Source organism: Oryctolagus cuniculus, chromosome 13 (genome assembly GCF_051225735.1).
Source record: "Oryctolagus cuniculus isolate XC-2025 breed Fujian yellow rabbit chromosome 13, ASM5122573v1, whole genome shotgun sequence".
Taxonomy (NCBI): domain Eukaryota; kingdom Metazoa; phylum Chordata; class Mammalia; order Lagomorpha; family Leporidae; genus Oryctolagus; species Oryctolagus cuniculus.
In genome coordinates, this window is record NC_142879.1 from 55,578,716 (window position 1) to 55,599,004 (window position 20,289).

The 20,289-nt window shown below is 49.5% G+C and overlaps 1 pseudogene; it reads right to left on the reverse strand.

Moving 5' to 3' along the window:
- Nucleotides 1–18,730: 18,730 nt before the first annotated feature.
- Nucleotides 18,731–20,086, reverse strand: LOC100349774 (V-type proton ATPase subunit S1 pseudogene; annotated as a pseudogene).
- Nucleotides 20,087–20,289: the final 203 nt, after the last annotated feature.

Here is a 20,289-nt window from a genome sequence, read left to right on the forward strand (position 1 = left end):
GAATGTCGAGAATAAGGGATTTGTAAGTTTCATACAAGCAGTGTCACTGAAAGTACATAAACACTCACAGAATTCAAAAACATAATCCCATTTCCAAGAAATTACAGAGATCAATATGGTGGAATTGGGCATGGCCACACTAACAAGTTGCTCTGAAATATGAAAACTACAAAAGAATGACTACCTTTCCAGGGGTCTGACTGACTGGGGGAGGGGGAGGAAGCAACAAACAAGGAAGCCTCCCCAGGACTAGAAAAGACACAGGCACCACTGAAGCCAGCTGAGTTGGAAGGATAGCTGAGTGGCAAAGCCAGCTGCCAGCTGCCAGCTTCCATCTGATGTAAAGGTAGGAAGAAATTGAAACAAACCATGCTGCTCCCTCTTCTAGTTTACAGGGAATTCCCTAGCAACCCACTCAATGTTTCTTTAAAGTTTTAGTTATTTATGTGAAAGTCAGAGGGAGAGGGAGTAAGGGAGGTGGGGAGAAGAAGGGGAAGAGAGAGAGGAGAGAGGAGAGGGGAAGGAGGAGGGGGGAAGGAGGAGGGAGGGGGGAAGTCTTCTATCCACTGCTGCACTGCCAAAATGGCTACAACAGCCAGAGCTGGGCCAATCCGAATCGAGGAGACAGAAGCACCCTTCAGTTCTCTGACTGGGTGTAGGGGCCCAAGAACTTGGGCCATCTTCTGCTTTCCCATGCCACAACAGAGAGCTGGATCAGAACTGGAGCAGCAGCGACTTGAACCAGTGCCCACATGGGATGGTATGCTGCCACTGCGGACAGCAGCTTTATCCACTATGCCACAGCCCCCCACCCCCAGTTTAAAAAGTTTATCAATTTAGAAGGCAGACTTACAGAGAGCCAGAGGCAGAGAGAGACTCACTCACTTGTCCTTCAGCCTGGAGAGCTGACTGGGATGTGAGCAATGCTTGGGCATACAGCAGGGAAACTGCCTTGCTTCCTTTCCTTACCCCAATTTCACAGAGTGACAAATTCCACCGTGAAAAATCACGCAGTATGCCTCTATTCTTTTACCAGTATCACAGACTCAGGGCAATGTGTGGGGCAAAGCATAACACAGCTGATACTAAGACAAAAAGAAATCACTCAGACTATACCCCTGGCCTCATCTAGATCCAAACCCAAAGGAACAGCACAAGGGATACCTTGTATACCAGTTAAACCGTACATTATTTATCAGAAAGATGAAAGGACAAATACAGAACGTGGGCAGACAGTAACATAGACACACAGGAGACATGAAAAAGCTGAGTAGCATGACATCTCCAGAGAACACAGCAATCCTCCAGAATCAGATCCTAAAACTGAAGGACATTTTTGCAATGACAGAAAAAGAATGCCAAATAATAGGTGTGACTCAGTGAGATGCAGGAGAATACAGATAGGTAAAGAAATGAGAAAACCAATGAGTAACATAAATGAAAATATTACGGAGATAAAATTCACCAAGAGAACCAAATAGACATTTTGGACATGAAACACCCAACCCAATCAGTGGAAAAATACAATCAATAGCTTTAACAACAGAATAAACGAAGTAGAGGAAAAAAATATGACTGCAAGGATTAGAATTTTAAAATTCTTCAATTCAGTAAACTTGCATGTACAAAGTACACACACGGGAAAAGTAGCTTTTTTAAGACTGTTTTGATGTTTTGAATGTCGACTCTACAGAGTAAGAGATACAGATAGAAAGAAGGAGAGAATAAAAGAGGAGAGAGATTGAGCGACCTCCCACCTGCTGGTTCACGCCTTGCTTGGCAGCAAGGGCTAGGGCTGAGGCTAAGACAGGCCAAAGCCAGGAGCCCAGAGCCCGGAGCCAGAGGCTCCATCTAGGTCTCCCACATGGGTGCAGGGACCCAAGCAGTTGGGCCATCTTTGGCTGCCTCCCAAAGTAAAAACCGGGATTGTAAATGGAGATGCCAGGACATGAACCAACAGCCATATGGGATGCAGCAGCTGCAGGCAGTGGCTCCACAGTGAAGGCCCCAAAACAGTAGTTTTGGAGGTTACTGGTGAACTCACAGAAAGAATTCAAGAAAGAAATTCCATTCACAAGAGAAACTGAAAAAACAAAATATTTAGAAACATGCTTAACCAAAGCAGTGAAAGATCCCTGCAATCAAAACTATCCAACATTGATGAAAGAAACCATGAAGGATACAAACAAAAATGGAAAGATATTCCTTGCTCATTGATTAGAAAAATTAGTATCATTTACACACACACACACACACACACACACACACACACACTCTGCCAGAGTAATTTACAGATTCGGTGGAATCCCTATCAAAACACCAATGGCATTTTCCAGAGAATTAGAAAGGACAATCCCAAGGCGCACCAACCCAAAAGTACCAGCACACTCAGCTTGCGAACTTGCCCAAGGCTCCCCGCTTCACATCAAGCTGGGCTGGCCATGGGCATGGGCGTCGGCGGCATTTGGGGGCCAACGCGCAGCTTCTTGACCACCCCTCGCAGAAACTCACCATTTCCATGTGTCGAGAGGAAGATGGTCCACGAGGCGGACGGGCCGGGGCACATAGGGCTGAGGAGATTCCTCCAGAGGTCACCTACCACTCAGCCCGGTGCTCTGAGTCACCAACCCTCGCAGCTCCAGGACCGGCAATGCTAGCCTTCTCCACCGGATCACGTGCGCGCCCTCCGCCCACGCACGCAGACACGTCCTGACGTCACAGAGGGTGGGGCCAGGGAGCCCCACCCCAGGGCTCGCCCCTCAGCCTGAAGCTCCGCCCCCTTCTTCTCACCTACCCCCAGCATCTCTTGATACCTGCTGGGCTCTTGGTGGCCTCGAGTCTCACCACCTCGACTCCTATGCTTTCACTAATTACAAGTTTTTCATTCATATATGCACATCATCAATATTTTGTTTTAGATTTGCCTTTTGTCTTTCGTGAAAACTAACAATGGAACCCACGATCACTTTCTTAACTTTCCGTTCTTTTACACTGTTGTGTTTTTTTTTTTTTTTTTGGCTGCTCAGTTGAATTTGTTTTGTAAAGGGAATGAAAACAGATTTAATTCTTTTGTACCTTGAGCTAAATCAGTATATAGCAATTACTACTGCTCATATACACCTATTTAAGGCAGCATTTAAAAATCAATATATGTAGTAGATTACCTTTCCCTGTCCTGAAATTAATCCTATCCATGATTGACATTGTTTAAAAAGAGTGGAATAAATATCTAAAACTAGAAGTTAAATGTATAAACATGAGTTACCTTTGCTCTTCAATGGAGTAGTCATATCATATCATTTTGTAAGTTAAGTAGTCAAAAGGAAGCAGAAATGCTTAACAATTAGGAACACTGTCAAAACGTTTTGTGTGCAAATTATTTTGCATATTATGGTTTTTCTGGCACGTATAATTACTACACAAAGTGAAATAAAATCTCAGAAACACTTACAATTCCAGGTAGTTTTCAGTTTGTATTTTAAAATTACTTCCTTGTAAAACAGGTACATTTGTTAACGCTTTGATATCCAAACACAAGGAAACGATGTGATGAAATTCTCAAGTTCAGGTACGTCAGGGGAGTTTAAAACATAGCAGCAAATACTGGGCATTTTGAAAATCTTTACGCCGCTATGAATAGAAGGGAATCACTTCAATGGACGTTCATGTCCAATTAGCACCATGGGTAATACTCTATCCATTGCCCACAGAACCTCACTCTGGTTTAAACAGTGCCAAGCAATGCCCGCTATTTTTCTCAGAGAAAAGCAGCTCCATTTTTAGCATTTCATCTGAAGCAGAGGTTGAGTCTGTTATTTTAACTAAAATCTGACAAATATTGTCTCAGGTGGGGAAATTACATATGTTAACAACTTCAGCATGGACTAGAATCACTCCAGAACCACTGCAATATCAGCTTTTGGCCTTCTTCATGATCTTTTCTCTATGAGGTCAATTGTACATACATTTGCATTTTAATAAAAATAACTAGAGGGAAGATTAGAATCTCATTAAAATGTTCATCCTCATTGTCACATCACCATTTTCAGTATTTCTGTGGCTTCTCAATACTCAATACTCAGTTGTGATTTTCTAAATTATTCTCCTCTCAAAGCAGTTTCACAATTCCATTCATGCAGTCCTAAGGCTTAATAATAACATTCATTTATTTCATGTGGAGCTAAGAGTATATAACAGATGGCTAAAAAGATAGACACCCGGGAAAACTAAAATTAAGAAACCCTAACACCAAATAGAAAGAATGCCATGAAACTGAGCTATACATAAGATGCTGAATTTCCTTTTTAAATAAAAAATATGGCAGTGCTTTATATCAAAGATGTAAAATCTGTCAACTGCTTTCAGATAATAAGCAAATGCAATAGAGCACCACATATGTAGATGAACAGTTTACTATCAATTCGTTACCTTCTTAGATGTGCATGTATTAATTAAGCCTATCAATTAAAATAAATAAAATATTTTAAAGTGAAGTTACAGGTAACGACTTAATAAATACAATCTATACAATAGAAAGAATAAAAAACAGAAAATTAAACTCACCATTTCCGTGCGTCGGGGGGAGGTGGTCCCACGACGGGGACAGGCGGGGGCACATCGGGCTGAGGAGATTCCTCCAGAAGTCACCTACCACTCAGCCCTGCGCTCCGCCTCACCTTCCCTCGCTGCTCCTGGACCCACAGAACTGGCCGCCTCCACTGGATCACGCCCCCGCCTTCCGCCCACGCACACATACATGTCCTGACGTCACAGAGGGCGGGGCCCAGGAGACCCGCCCCAGGACTCGCCCCTCAGCCCGAGGCTCCACCCCCTTCTTCTCACCTACCCCGCCCCCCATCACCTCTTGACAACTCCACCTTCTGTGGTGGCACACTGTGCACTGGTTGGAATGGCCCTTACCGGAGGAAACCCTGCTCAGCTCTGAAGCAGCCGGGATTCGAGTGGCTGCAGGGCTGCTACTTGCGCTTGGCCCTCCTACCATCCCACTAGGAGCCTCCAGACCCTCAGCCACCTGCCCAAGGTGTTCGGGCTGCACCTGCTTTGAGAGCCTTCCCAACACCACATCTGCCTGTGCCTGTGAGGGGAATCCCACCTGCTGGCCTTACCCCCTGGAGATCGGACACCAAGTCCCCGGGGAGTGATCACCCAGAGCAGAGCAGTAATGGGCACCAAGCTAGAAAGCTGTACACCCGTAGGCAGCTCCGGTCCACCAGGCACTGTGGATCTTTTTCAGTCCACCGCTGGCCCAAAGGGGCCCCTGTGCCCAAGCCCATGCCCGCCCCCGGCCTTGGGTGCCAGCGTGCTACTGTCCATGACCTCCCTGGCACCCATGTCTGAAGAGCTGCCATCGCCCTTCTTCCCTGCTCACAACTTCTTCACAGGGGCCGTTGGCCACAGAGGGACCCTGACGCCTTGGCCAGAGGCCAGGGCTTCACTGGCTTCCTGAGTATGACAGCCAGCTGTTAACTTCGCTGGCAGGACAGCACTGCACCCGGGCCCGGGGCTTCTAGGAGGGATGGGGGTGGGGTCAGCAACACAGGGCATAGCGTGGGAGCCCACAGGCTCCACACCAAGACCAGGGCTATGCTCTCTGTCCTTCTCAGTGTGGACGACCACGGGCGAGCTCTCAGGTCCTGGTCCTACCTGTGTGTGCCACCATCATGAGTTAGTACTTGGTCCACATCTGTAAGGCCTCCAGCAGAATCTGAGTGGTTGTTGGGGGCATGCCATTCACCTCCTTGGGTTATGAGCCCTCCGAGCCCAGCAGGCGGTAGCAGATGCTATAGCCCACCAGGGCCCCACTGTGTGTGCCCAGTGGTGCCAACTTACCAAAATGTCGGTGGACCACATGCCGACATATTTAATGTCTTGAGAGGGGCTGTCAGTTCTATGTGCATGGGACATGTGAGGAGGGGAGGGTGGGGAAACAAAAGGTGAGAGAGGTAAAATACATAAAAAAAAAAGATAACAAGCAAAACAGAACCAAACCAAAGAGACGTAGGACTGAAAAGAAGTGGGTGTCAACCAAAGGTGGGGCGGGCATGTAGGATGTGGCCCAGACGACTGGCCAAGAACCTGCACCACCATGGTGGTCTCACCTGGGTGCACATGGCATGTCTATGCCCAGCACCAGGACAGTGGCAGAAGCAGTGTCAGTCCTCCTGAATGACTACTGTGTGCCTGGCATCTGTCTACTGAACTCCTGCGGTGTGATGCACCTGGCAAAGGGACAGGATGAGCAGCAGTATCAGCCCCATGTGCACATCTATATGCACCTGGCAACATGACACCGGGAGCAGCAGTTCTCCCGAGCACCTACTGTGCACCTGGCACCTGTCTACTGAACACCTACTGTGTCCCTGGCAAAGCAACAGGGTGAGAGCAGTATCAGCCCCATTCATTGATGACCACTAGTGCACCGTGCACTTGTTAACTGAACACCTACTCTGTGCCTGGCACTGTGATGGGGGAACAGCATCAGTTCTCCTGAGAGCTTAGCGTGTGCCTGGCACTTGTCAAAGGTCTCACAGAAAAGTAGCAAAAACATGCCTTTGCTCTATACCCACTAAGTGCTAGGCACTCATAGAAGAGCAAAAAACTACTGAGTGAACAGGTAGTGAGTAGGTACTATGTGCCAGATACATGCCCAAGGGAATCACCAAAAAAGCCCTATCTATTGAGCACCTACTGTATGCCAGAAATCACAAAGAAGGGCAGTAATACTTGTACCATTTATCAGTTGCCCACTTCCAAGGGTTTCATAGAATACAGACAGCCATATCAGGTGAACACCTACCATGTGCCATCCACAATGCCAATGGGTATAGCAACAGAAACTTCATTTATCAGGTACCTACTGTGTGCCAGGCACTTTCCAGGGGCTTCCTAGAACAGTAAAAGCCCTACTGACTGAACACCGACTATGTGCCCGACACCATGTCAAATGGCATAGCAATAAAAGCTCTATGGAGTAACTACTGTGTGCCAGGAACCAGAAAGAGGAATAGCAACAGAAACACTATCCGGCCGGCGCCGCGGCTCACTAGGCTAATAATCCGCCTTGTGGCGCTGGCACACTGGGTTCTAGCCCCGGTCAGGGCGCCGGATTCTGTCCCGGTTGCCCCTCTTCCAGGCCAGCTCTCTGCTGTGGCCAGGGAGTGCAGTGGAGGATGGCCCAAGTGCTTGGGCCCTGCACCCCATGGGAGACCAGGATAAGTACTTGGCTCCTGCCATCGGATCAGTGTGGTGCGCCGGCCACAGCGCGCCGGCCACAGCGCGCCGGCCGCGGCGGCCATTGGAGGGTGAACCAACGGCAAAGGAAGACCTTTCTCTCTGTCTCTCTCTCTCACTGTCCACTCTGCCTGTCAAACAAAACAAAACAAACAAACAAACAAACAAAAACCAGAAACACTATCTCTTGTACCTACCGTGTGCCAGGTCCTTTCCAAAGGCTTCCTCAAATAGTAAAAGCCCTATCGAGTGGATACCTTCCATGTACCAGGCACCAAGTTAACGGGTGTGGCAACAGAAGCCCCACTTATTAGGTACCTACCATGGGCCACGTACTTTCCAAGGGCTTCGAAGAGTATCAAAACCTCCACTAAGTGAACACCTACTGTGTGCCAGACACCATGCCAAAGGAAATCTACTCCAGAAGCTCTATTGAGCACCTACCATGTGCCAGGCATCACAAAGAGGAACATCAATAGAAGCAGCATTTATTAGGCACCTACTGTGTGCCAGACACTTTCCAAGGATAGCAAAAGCCTTAAATACCTACTGTATGCCAGGCTGCACACCAGGCTGCAGGCAACAGAAGTGCAACTTCTTAGGCGCCAACTGTGTGCCAGGCACTGAATCAATGATTCTGAAGAATAACTGCAAAACCCTTTGTTGGCGGCCGGCGCCGCAGCTCACTAGGCTAATCCTCCGCCTTGCGGCGCCGGCACACTGGGTTCTAGTCCCGGTCGGGGCACCAGATTCTGTCCCAGTTGCCCCTCTTCCAGGTCAGCTCTCTGCTGTGGCCAGGGAGTGCAGTGGAGGATGGCCCAAGTCCTTGTGCCCTGCACCCTATGGGAGACCAGGAGAAGCACCTGGCTCCTGCCATCGGATCAGCGTGGTGTGCCAGCCGCAGAAGCCACTGGACGGTGAACCAACGGCAAAGGAAGACCTTTCTCTCTGTCTCTCTCTCTCTCACTGTCCACTCTGCCTGTCAAAAATAAATAAATAAATAAATAAAAATAAAATAAAAAAAAAACCTTTGTTGGTTAACTACTTATTGTGGGGGCCTGCACTGTGGCCCAGTGGGTTAAAGCTGTGGCCTGCAGTGGGCTTCCCATAGGGACACTGGTTCATGTCCTGGCTACTCAACTTCCAATCCAGCTCTCTGCTATGGCGTGGGAAAGCACTAGAAGATGCCCCAAGTCCTTGGGCCCCTGCACCCGTGTGGGAGACCTGGAAGAAGCTCCTAGCTCCTGGCTTCAGATCAGCTCAGCTCTGGCTGTTGCGGTCATTTGGGGAGTGAACCAGCAGATGGAAGGATGGAAGACTCTCTCTCCCACTCTCGCTTTCGCTGTTGCTCTAGCTCTCTCTGTAACTCTTTCAAATAAATAAAGTAAATCTTTAAAAAATACCTATTGTGTCCAGGCATGATGCTGAGATCATATTTTGTGGTAAAGGAAAAATGGCTTTTCAAGTAAAAGCATCCACCTATTAAAGAGTTGTGTTACTAGGAGCCCCAGATGCCATCCTCATGGCAGGCTTGAATGAGGAACCATATGCTCATGCCTTGAGCACCTATTGTATGCCTGCCAGCATGCCAGCTCTTTATAGAGTAATAATAAAAGTGCTTGGTTTTGAACACCTGTTTCAGGTAATAGGGTAATAGCTTTACAGCCCATATTGAGCACCCACTGTATGCCAAGGACTTTGCAGATCATAGTTCTCCAATTTTGAGTTCCTACTGTGTGCTGCGTACCACACTAGGCCCGTTACCAACGAACAGTAGCAAGTCTCATTTCCTGAGCACCTACAGTGGACAAGGCACATGAAAGCCTGCTGAAGGTATAGACTACAGCTGTCATTCATGCAACACCTTTTGTAGCTCAGCCACCAAGCTAGATCTTAATCAGAAAACAGCAACAGCCCCACATCTTAAGTACCTACTGTGTGGAGGGGGAGGGAGAGGAAGGAGGTGGAGCCTCACCATACCCTGCCCCTTCCCTATCGCATGTGCACAGGTTCCTTCCCAAAATCCTGTGGAAGCCACACTGAGACTGGGTCTCAGGTTGGAGGGCTGACGCCCGGGACTCTGCACAAAATAGATGACCAGTTGGATGGCAGCAGGACAGGAGAGATTTGTTTCCAGCCAGGGGTGGAAGCCAGCTTTCATTGCTCTTTTTCTCACTGGACAGCTCAAAGAGGAAGATCTTCTGGCAGCTGGAGCCTGGAGGGAAGAGGGGAGGGACATCCAGGAGCTGAGTTCCTCGTGTCTGCTCTTCACTTCAGGGTGTGCTAGAACTCTGGCCTCAGGAGCCAGTGGACACTTGCCAGGGACTCCAGAATCATCCTGCAAACAGGGCGGAGTCAACAAAGTGGGGCTTGATTTTGACTCCTAACTCCTGGAACCTCCTGAACAGGCACTGCCCAAAACCAGACTGCAGAGGTGAGACGCTTATTCGGCAGGCTTGGCAAATGACTTGTAGAAGGTGGCAATGTTCCAGGAATATGGGCTCCCAGGCTGCTTGATTACCAAACACCTCCACCAAGGAGACTTCAGGAAAGATGTGCTGGTTTCCAGGTGTTGATATCCACGTTATATGTGCATTCTGTGTGATGGTGCCATTACTTGGCATCCACAGTGGGGACCCATGGAGTTCCTGGTTCGTGGCTTCAGCCTGCTGCAGCCATAGCTAGCGAAGGCATTGGGGGAGTGAACCAGTGGAGGGTAATTTCTGTCTCTGCCTCTCAAATGAAAAGACATGAAATGAAAGAGCGCAGGTTTTCGCTGTGGCCTACAAGGTCTTGTGTGACTTGCCGTCCTCGCCCTCTCCATTGCACAAGGTTCTCTGGCCACAAGGGTCTCAGGTCATTCCTACGGGCGTCTGCTCACTGCACCTGGAGCCTCCCATCGAGTCCTTGCTCCTCTTGGTTTCCCTTAATTCTGCTCCACACTTAACAGTGCCTGTGACCTTCCACGTGGCTACCTATCTGGCAAATTCTTCACTTAGCACAGGCCACCACCTAGGATCTCAAAAAGCTGACAGACGGGCTGGCACCATGGCTCACTTGGCTAATCCTCAGCCTGCGGCGCCAGCACCCCAGGTTCTAGTCCCGGTTGGGGCGCCGGATTCTGTCCCGGTTGCTCCTCTTCCAGTCCAGCTCTCTGCTGTGGTCCAGGAAGGCAGTGAAGTGCTTGGGTCCTGCACCTGCATGGGAGGCCAGGAGGAAGCACCTGGCTCCTGGCTTCGGATCGGCACAGCACGCCAGATGTAGTGGCCACTTTCGGGGTGAGCCAATGGAAAAGGAAGACCTTTCTCTCTGTCTAACTCTCTCTCACTGTCTAACTCTGCCTGTGTGTGTGTGTGGGGGGGGGGAACCAGCTGACAGATGTATTCAGAGCCACCATTTCACAGATTGGTTCCAAGGCGGTGCAGCTTGCCTCACCTCTATACTTGTTTGGGCTCTGGTCAACTAGGACACACCACACATCTCTCCCAAATGACAGACAAGAAGGCCTTGTTACACTGTGCTACACTGGATCAGCCCAGCTCCGGCCATTGTGGCCATCTGGAGAGTGAACAGCGAATGGAAGATCCCACTCTCTGATTATGGAAGCCAAGATCACTTTTCTTCACCTGAGCACCTTTTACCTTTTGCATATACATACCTCATGCTCCATGAGTTCAATGCTCTGAAAATGCAACTTTTGTTTCTGGTTCGCTTGTCATTTTATTTCACTGTGCCTAGAGTGGCTTCTCCACCTCTGTTTGCTCACATCCACCATTTCCGTGGGCACAGGACACAGGCGGCCGCTGTCAGATCCTGACAAAAGGACACATGGGACAGAGGGGGTACCTCGAGAGGGCACTGCCTTCAGTTCGGCCCAGCTCCAGCCACTGTGGTCATTTGGAGAGTGATCCAGAAGATGGAAGTCCCCCTGTCTCTCTCTCTCTCTCTGCCTCTGCCTCCCCTAACTCTGTGTTTTGAAAAAATAAATAACATCTGTTTAAAAATGGAATCCCATTTGTCTCGTTTTGTCTTCATGGCCTGTGCTGTTGTGATCTTATCCAAGAAAGACATCCGTGCCACAGTGCTTTGGATGCCGCCACTCACATGGCACAACCCTCTGATGTTCTTGGCTCCTGGTTTCCTCCTGGACCATCACTGGCAGGTCGGGGCCTTTCGAGAGTGTGGCAGAACAGGGAAGGTTTCTCTCCCTTTGCTCGCATGTCCTTGTGTCACACTCTCCTCTCGTGCCGTGTATCTCTCCCCACAGATACTTGGATGACTTGCAAGTTATTCAAAATTAAGGAACACTCTAGTTGAGTTGTGGAGAATTTCTAGTTTTTTTTTATAAGATTGATTTATTTATTTGAAAAGCAGAAACAGAGAGGAAGAGACAGAAGCGGAAAGAGAGGAGAGAGACAGAGAGAGAGAGAGGACTTCCCAGCTTCACAGTCTGTCCCTTATGGATGTCCCGATGTCTTCCTTGAGCCTGAGAAATGCTGAGTGGTCTCTCCTCTCCCACTCCTACACTCAGCAGAGGCCACCACCTAGGACCTCAATTAGCTCACAGATGTATTCAGAGTCAGCATTTCACAGACTGGTTCCAAGGCTGTGCTACTCGCCTCACCTCAAAGCTTCTTTTGGCTCCAGTCATCACAGACATGTCATAGGGCCTCTCCCACACCACAGACAAAAATGTCTCAGTGCATTGTGCTATACCGGATCTCTGTCTATTTCCTTCCCAACTAGAAACGGGAAGTCCCTGCCCCACAGCCCGACTCCAAGAGGCCCCATGCAAAAACCAATGCACAGAGCTCTGGTCAGGGCTCAGCTTGTCCAGAATCCCAGTGCACTAATATGCCCACAGCAGAACGGCAGAACTTCCCCCATGGGCATCAAAGCGACACACAGCACATTCGTTTTCACAGAAGCAAGTGGTGTCTTGTCCACCTACAAGACATTAGGCACATGCGGAAGAATCCTCTGTTGACACAAGGTAGGGACACCGGAGGAGCCATATGCAAAGGCAATGGAGAGCAAAGAAAGGAACAGAAAGGTATCGGGGAAAGGGGGAAGCCAGTCCTTACTCCTCAACCTGCAAGGAGCTCCCTGCTCCCCTCTAGGCTTCAAGGGAACATTCCACAATCACAAAGTCGGACTCTCCATTGGATCCTGTCAAGCCTCGTATCATGACAACTCTGTGCAGGCCTGCCTGGTTCTTCCAGTAGACGGTAGCCCCTACAAGGACAGAAGACTTTGCTCTGTTTCCTTTGGTTTTCTGTCGCTGCTCTCAGCCCTACTGAGGAGTTCCAGGAGCATCAGCTGCATGAATGGCAAGAGGCTTGTCCTCTCCCGAGGTGCCCCAACGTGAAACTGTACTCAATTCACTTAGCATAGATGGCAAACCACCCCGACGGATACCAGGTCCATATTCTAAGCCCACACAGCAGAACCGCATTTCCCTTGGGTTTCTCATGCACCTCTTTCTGGTCTTGGGGCTGGGCCACTTCTCCAGAGAGCACCAAGAAAGGACATGTGCCCCAGTGCATACTGCAAAGCGTCCCATGTCCTCAAACCTAGCGGGCGAGGTCAGCAGGGCAACAATTGTCACCTAGCCACGCTTGCCTCTGGCTCAAGATGCCCCAACACCTGGGATGCATCCCAGGGAAGCACATGCACTGGAATTCGTTTCCCACACCTGAAGCCCCCTCATTTCAGCCGGGTGCCTGTTTCAAACCCATATCACCGGAGGCCTTTTGGGACAGGAGACAAAAAAGGGGCATCTAGCTGTGAAAGGAAGGGCTGTGGGAGGGAAGTGAGGGGCAAGTCCTAGCCTGCAGCATAAGTTTCCAAGAAGGCCCAGGCAACAGCTCCCAGATCCCTTGAAGAGGCGGGGCCTGGGGACCACAGTCCCTATCTCAACAACAGACATGGGATCCTATGTCACCTGGACATACATCTGACGATGATCATAGGTGTTCTCCAGTCTCCCTGCACCAGCTCCACCCCCCCGCCCCAAACACGCATCCAAGGAAGAGACATCACCGAAAACCTCCTGAATGAAGGGCCTGGTGTTGCTGGTGCCACTCAGGGAGCATTTGGCGTCTCTGCCGAAACTTCTGTCCGGTGCTGAAGGCCCAGCCCTCTGAGAAGTCAGAGAGAGTCCAACGCCACCCGCTAGTCCTACCTTGACCTCACGCTAGGGGACTCTCCATTCTCACTGGAAAGGTGGGGGTGACAAGAGAAGCCCTTCTGCTTCTCTTGTCCTCTGGCCCAGTGGCCCTCTGAGCCCTGTGGCAGGACTACCGCAGACAACCTCCAGGCACACCCTGAAACCGAGGCGGGTGGAGGGTGTGTGTTTCCTGATTCCATGGAAGCCCACCCAAACCCACTCAGCTTCCAATCCCAGAAACTTGTTCTATCTGAGAGGGAACCAACTAAGAGTCCCAGCGTACCACAAACGCAACTCCCGAGCCACCTCCCGTGGTCCTACCAAGAGCCAGGGAACTCTCAGCCCATCCATGTGGCCAGCAGGGTGCCTGGTAAATGAAGCTCACACCTGCCCCTCTGCCTGGCTCCCACAGGATGTCAGGAAGCACTCTATGGACCCTGGCAGGAAAACCTCCCATGCCCCATAGGGGAGGATCAGAGCGCATGCCGCTTCCCCCTACCCTCCTGTGAGGACCAAGACTCTGCTGGGCCCCACACCTTACCTCTTGAACCCACACTCCAGGCACCGAACTTGCCCAACCCCCTCTGGACATCTGCAGGGCCTGCGTTCGGGCCCCCTTTGCCCACCCACCCAATAGTCCCATCGCATTCAGCTTACGAGCGTGCCTGGGGCTCCCCACTCCATGTCAAGCTGGGCTGGGCATGGGCATGGGCCTCGGCGGCATTTTGGGGGCCGACGTGCAGCTTCTTGATCTCCCCCTCGCAGAAACTCACCATTTCCATGTGTCGGGTTAAAGTCCGTCCAACGACAGGGCCAGGCGGGGGCACATCTGGCTGAGGAGATTCCTCCAGAGGTTACCTACCACTCAGCCCGGTACTCCGACTCACCAACCCTCGCAGCTACAGGACCGGCAATGCTGGCCCCCTCCACCGGATCACTTGTGCGCCCTCCGTCTACACACGCAGACACGTCCTGACGTCACAGAGGGTGGGGCCAGGGAGCCCCACCCCAGGGCTCACCCCTCAGCCCGAAGCTCTGCCCCCTTCTTCTCACCTACCCCCAGCATCTCTTGATACCTGCTGGGCTCTTGGGCTCTTGGTGGCCTCTAGTCTCACCACCTCCACTCCTATGCTTTCACTAATTACAAGTTTTTCATTCATATATGCACATCATCAATATTGTTTTTTTAGATTTGCCTTTTGTCTTTTGTGAAAACTAACAATGGAACCCACATTTTTTTTTTTTTTTTTTGACAGGCAGAGTGGACAGTGAGAGAGAGAGAGACAGAGAGAAAGGTCTTCCTTTGCCGTTGGTTCACCCTCCAATGGCCGCTGCAGCTGGCGCGCTGCGGCTGGCGCGCTGCAGGCGGCGCACCACGCTGATCCGATGACAGGAGCCAGGTACTTATCCTGGTCTCCCATGGGGTGCAGGGCCCACACAGCAGAGAGCTGGCCTGGAAGAGGGGCAACCGGGACAGAATCCGGTGCCACGACCAGGACTAGAACCCAGTGTGCCGGTGCCACAAGTCGGAGGATTAGCCTAGTGAGCCGTGGCACCGGCTACCATCACTTTCTTAACTTTCCGTTCTTTTACACTTTTTTTTTGGCTGCTCAGTTGAATTTGTTTTATAAATGGAATGTGACAAGATTTAATTCTTTTGTACCTTGAGCTAAATCAGTATATAGCAATTACTACTGCTCATATACACCTATTTAAGGCAACATTTAAACATCTATATATGTAGTAGATTACCTTTCCCTGTCTTGAAATTAATCCTATCCATGACAGACATTTTTTAAAAGGAGTGGAATAAATATCTAAAACTAGAAGTTAAATGTATAAACATGAGTTACCTTTGCTCTTCAATGGAGTAGTCATATCATATCATTTTGTAATTAAGTAGTCAAAAGGAAGCAGAAATGCTTAACAATTGGGAACACTGTCGAAACGTTTTGTGTGCAAAGTATTTTGCATATTATGGTTTTTCTGGCATGTATAATTACTACACACAGTGAAATAAAATCTCGGAAACACTTACAATGCCAGGTAGTTTTCAGTTTGTATTTTAAAATTACTTCCTTGTAAAACAGGTACATTTGTTAATGCTTTGATGTCCAAACACAAGGAAATGATGTGAGAAATCCTCAAGTTCAGGTATATCAGGGGAGTTTAAAACATAGCAGCAAATACTGGGCATTTTGAAAATCTTTACACCGCTATGAATAAAAGGGAATCACTTCAATGGACGTTCATGTCCAATTAGCACCATGGGTAATACTCTATCAATTGCCCACAGAACCTCACTCTGGTTTAGACAGTGCCAAACAATGTGGAACTCCAATTTTCCCAGCACCATTTATTGAATAGACTGTCCTTGTTCTAAAAAACCCAAAACAAATCACTCACTGATGCTTACAGGAAAGCTCTCCTGAGACTGTTAAAGCTGTCATCAGGTAGGGAAAGGGGAGAGGACATGAGAATGATTTGGAAGGATCATGTGCAGGTGTTTGCTAGGCTGAGCTACCTGGAGAGTCTCCACCGTCCAGATGTATAAACTGCACCTCTGAAACAATATCAGTATTCTCTGTCACATCTCTGGGAGACCTAGGAGACCCCAGGAAACATAAATAGTTCTCAGGCCTGTAATTTATCATCAACACCTTTGGTTCTAGAGAGTGGGCAAAGCTACCACGTTAGCCCATGCCAATGACAATGTACTGCCCCTGGCTTCCCACAGCCCCAGTCCCAACAAAGCTAAAACTAAGGTGAGGGTATGGAAAAGGTGAGAAGGGACACTGTTATCCCTCAGTTTCAGAGGAAACCTTCATGAATTTCAGCATTACCAGTGCCTGTGTGAGTTGCTTCTCAATCAATCTCACTGACAACGTCTTTGGAGATTTCACGTGCAGCAGGAGAGATGTGTAGGGTATAGCAGGCAGTGGGAAGCAGCCCTGGGGACCCTGAAGACTGAAGAGGGACTAGGGGATATGCCTCTGTTAGTGTGAGTAAATCCAAGTGTATAGGTATATGAGTGTGGGCAAGTACATCCCAAGTGTGCATGTGAGTGCAAATGTGTAATTGTGTGTGAATGCATGATGGCTATCTGACCTCAAATCATCCTCCACACCTAATTTCCCCTTCAGATGCCCAGCTAGAGGCCATCTGAGCAACCCACCTTGTTTCTTCCTCTCCTGAGGACAGAAAGTCCATTGCTTGTCTCTTAGTATATCTGCTTAGTCCCTTTTCTGTTGCCATAGCAAACTACCTGGATCTGAATACATTATAATGAAAAGAAGGGGCAGGCACTGTGGTGCAGCAGGTTAAAGCCCAGGCCCACAGCACTGGCATCCCATATGGGCACCTATTCAAGTTCTGGCTGCTCTATCTCCAATCCAGCTCCCTGCTAATGAGCCTGGGAAAGCAGCAAAGGACTGCCCAAGTCGTTGGACCCCTGCACACACATGAGAGACCCTGAAGAAGCTCCTGGCTTCTGACTTTGAATTGGCTCAGCTCCAGCAGTTGCAGCCATTTGGGGAGTGAACCAGCAGATGGAAGACATCTCTCTCTGTCTCTACTTCTCTCTGTAAGTCAAGTCTTTCAAATAAGTAGAATAAAATCGTAAAAAAAAAAAAGAGAAACTTACTTAGTTTATGGTTTTGAAACCTGAATGTCCAAGATGGGGCAGTCACATCCATCTGGGCTCTGGTGAGGTGCCCTGGCTGTGTCACAACATGGCAGTGGTGTCACGGTGAGAGCATGTGTGAGAAGTGAGAGGAGGAGAGATCACGTGATGAGACAGGATCCAAGGACCAACATCTCTTTGTGTCAACCCATTCTCACAGGAACTCATTCCTGGAGACCAGCATCAATCCTCTCTGAGGGCAATGCCTGATTCCTTGCCATTAGGTCCACCTCTTAAAGGTTCCACCATCTGCACACCACCATGCTGAGGAACCTTAGGTCTACCCTCAAACTATATCTAAGCCAGAGCAATGGCCATTTCCTGCTTTGCACTGGGGTCATTTATGCCCATCTTATCTGCCCTCTCTAAACAACCCCCCGCCAAGGACAACACAGGATCCAGTCAGCTTTGTCTTTCCACAGCAGCTGGCACACAGTAGGGGCTCAACAAATACCTGGTGAAGGCATGAATGCACCTGACGCTCAGCTTTGGCTGTTCTGCAGCTTATCCCTTATGTCCCCTACATTTCAACCTGGAGTAGGTGGGTGATAATAGCACTTCCCCCAATGCCTTGGTAAAGGTGAGCCTGTGGCTCTTCTACACAAAGTAAGCATCTTGTGGTCAACAAGTCACCACAAAGTGGCTGAGAACCTGGTCTGGGAGCTGGTGGGGCTGGCCTGTGGTTGACTGGACAAAACTCTCAGCTTTCTCTGGGCCTCAGTTTATTACAGGGACATTAAGAGCAATCTATTTCCACCTACTTCATGGAGTATTGGGAGATGACAGTGATGACAGCTTTTGAAAATCACTGATATCAAATACCAAGTAGAAAACAGAATGAGGCTAGAGGTTTTGTTTTATTAGTGTCCTACAAAGATGCTACTGAAGATGAATTTGAATGAAGAAAAAATCAAGAAAAAGAAGAGAAGAAAAGCATCCTGAGCCAATGGTTGTCTCTGTGATTTGGTGAGGATATAAAACCATGATTCTTGGTGTTTGTAAATCAGGTGTCACACATGCAACTTGCTCAGTGAGGGCCCTTGCCTCATCCCAGGTCACCAGATGTCCTGGGCTCTGACCCCAGACTGTAGCAGGGAGATGCTTGTTGGTATACACAGCTGGCACTTCTTTTGTCTTTTTTCCTTTTGGTGACCCATCTTTATTTTATTAGAAAACAAAACAAGCACATGTTGCTCCCACCAAGCACGCCTGGTAGAAACATTCCACAAACCCAGTGATCCTACTCAGTTCATCTGTCACACAGGTCCCTTCCTTCTCGCACCACAGAAATAAACCCCAGCATATGCTTATTGCCAGCACAACATTACCAAGACACGATAACAACAACCAAGCAGGACAGTTAACTAGTTACTTCTATATTCTGTCCAACTCAGGGCCCCCGAAGCTCTTGGCTGCCCAGGGAGCCTCATAAACCCTGGGGAGGGAGGATCTGCTACACAAAAGTACTTTAGACAGTGAGGGTTAATGGTAGATAAACATGAATAAATCAAGGAAGGACAAGGGACCCTAGGACTAACGACCCCTGCCGTTCACCATGGCTGAGCCTGGGAGATAGGTCTAGTCTAGGCAAAATATCTACAGCTTGTTGGTAGAGGTGACGGGGAGCCTCAGGGAAGCCCCTCAGCAGGTTGAAGAAATAAGACAAGCTGAGAGGCCTGGAGGCTCATGCTTGGTAGCAAGAGGGTGGCCCTTGGGTCCAGCATGCCATGATGTGGGACGGTGACAGCCTGGGACACCATCACAACCAGAACCCCTGATTGGCACAGCATCACACAATCTGGGTCAGAGATGGTAGGGCCCTTGTGGTCACCACGACAATCCATGGTCTTGAGCTTGAGGATCAGGTGCAGGCCACAGGTGAAGATAAAGAGCATGAAAAGGGAGGTGAGCACCCCCATCCAGATGCCTGGAGAGAAAAAGCTGACACAGTCACTGGCATAGGAGAACTGCTCACCTGACACGTTGAAAGCCTGAAGCTGGAAGTCATGAAGTCACGTGCCACAGTGAGGGCTGTGGGCGGGCCACCAGGAGATTGCCCTTGTTGCTCAGACTGCTCACATACTTGCAATGCAAGGAGTAGATGCTGGGCCCTGTCACCTGGGAAGCGTTGAAGTAGACAACAGAGCCGTTGCTGTGGATTTCCAGGCACTCCATGGTAAACCAGTTCTTGGCAGACATGGGGTAGAAGCGGTTAGCCAGAATGAACTTGAATGTCACCATGGTACCAAAGAGTTGTTCGTAGGTCAGCGAGAGCCTGGCAATGGAGTCATTCAAGGAGTCAGTCAGGTTGAGCTCCTGCACCCCAAAGGTGAGGGATGTCAGGTCTTCCCACTGGTCCTTGTAGGCCACAGAGAAGTTTTGGGCCCAGAACAGGATCCGGGGAGCAGTGTCGTTGTAACTCACAGGGGGATGGATGACAGCTGACACTGGCTGTTTCTGTAGCAGCTGGCGACCTAGTTCCCGGGCCACCACAGCTACATCACGGCCCATCCTGGAAGGGATGTCCTCAGAGTTGAGTTTGCTCAGCACCTGCCTGATGACTTCATCGTTGCCTGTAAGGACTTCCCTGGGTGCTACTGGACCGGAACTGGCCATGTAGGGCAGGTGGATGAGCAGCAGGGTGGGGAGGCTGGCATTGAGCTTCAGCTCTCATAGGGTGGCCAAGTCCACGGGCCAGGCGCTGGTCTCTAGTTTCTCCTGCAGGTAGGCCGTCAGAGTGGCGACCGCACAGCAGTCGAGGGCGGGAAGCATCAGGGAGGAAGGGGTTCGGTCTCGTCAGCTGCCCTATCTCTAATCTTGGGCTTTTTAGTAGATACTAGCTATTATATGGGAGGGTAGGTTAGAAGGGGAAAGTAAGTAGAATTTTAAAAAATGTAACTATTTTTGGCAGATGCTTTTGTGGGATAAATAGGCAGGCAGCTAGTTAGGTCTGGCAATCTGAACCCACCATCCTCCTTCCCCATGCGTCCTTCTTGTCAAGCAAAGCACCTGCTTTCCCATGATGCATCTGTTGCATCCTGGACTTGGGTGCAAAGGTGATAAAAGGAGGCGGAAGAGGTGAGAGCACCCCTTTTCTGTCTTGGTCCTCGCGTGGGTGTGTTGTGTCTGACTCTTCGGGGCTTTGCAGGAGCGTTTCCAGTGCGCGCTCTCTGCCTTGGACCTCACT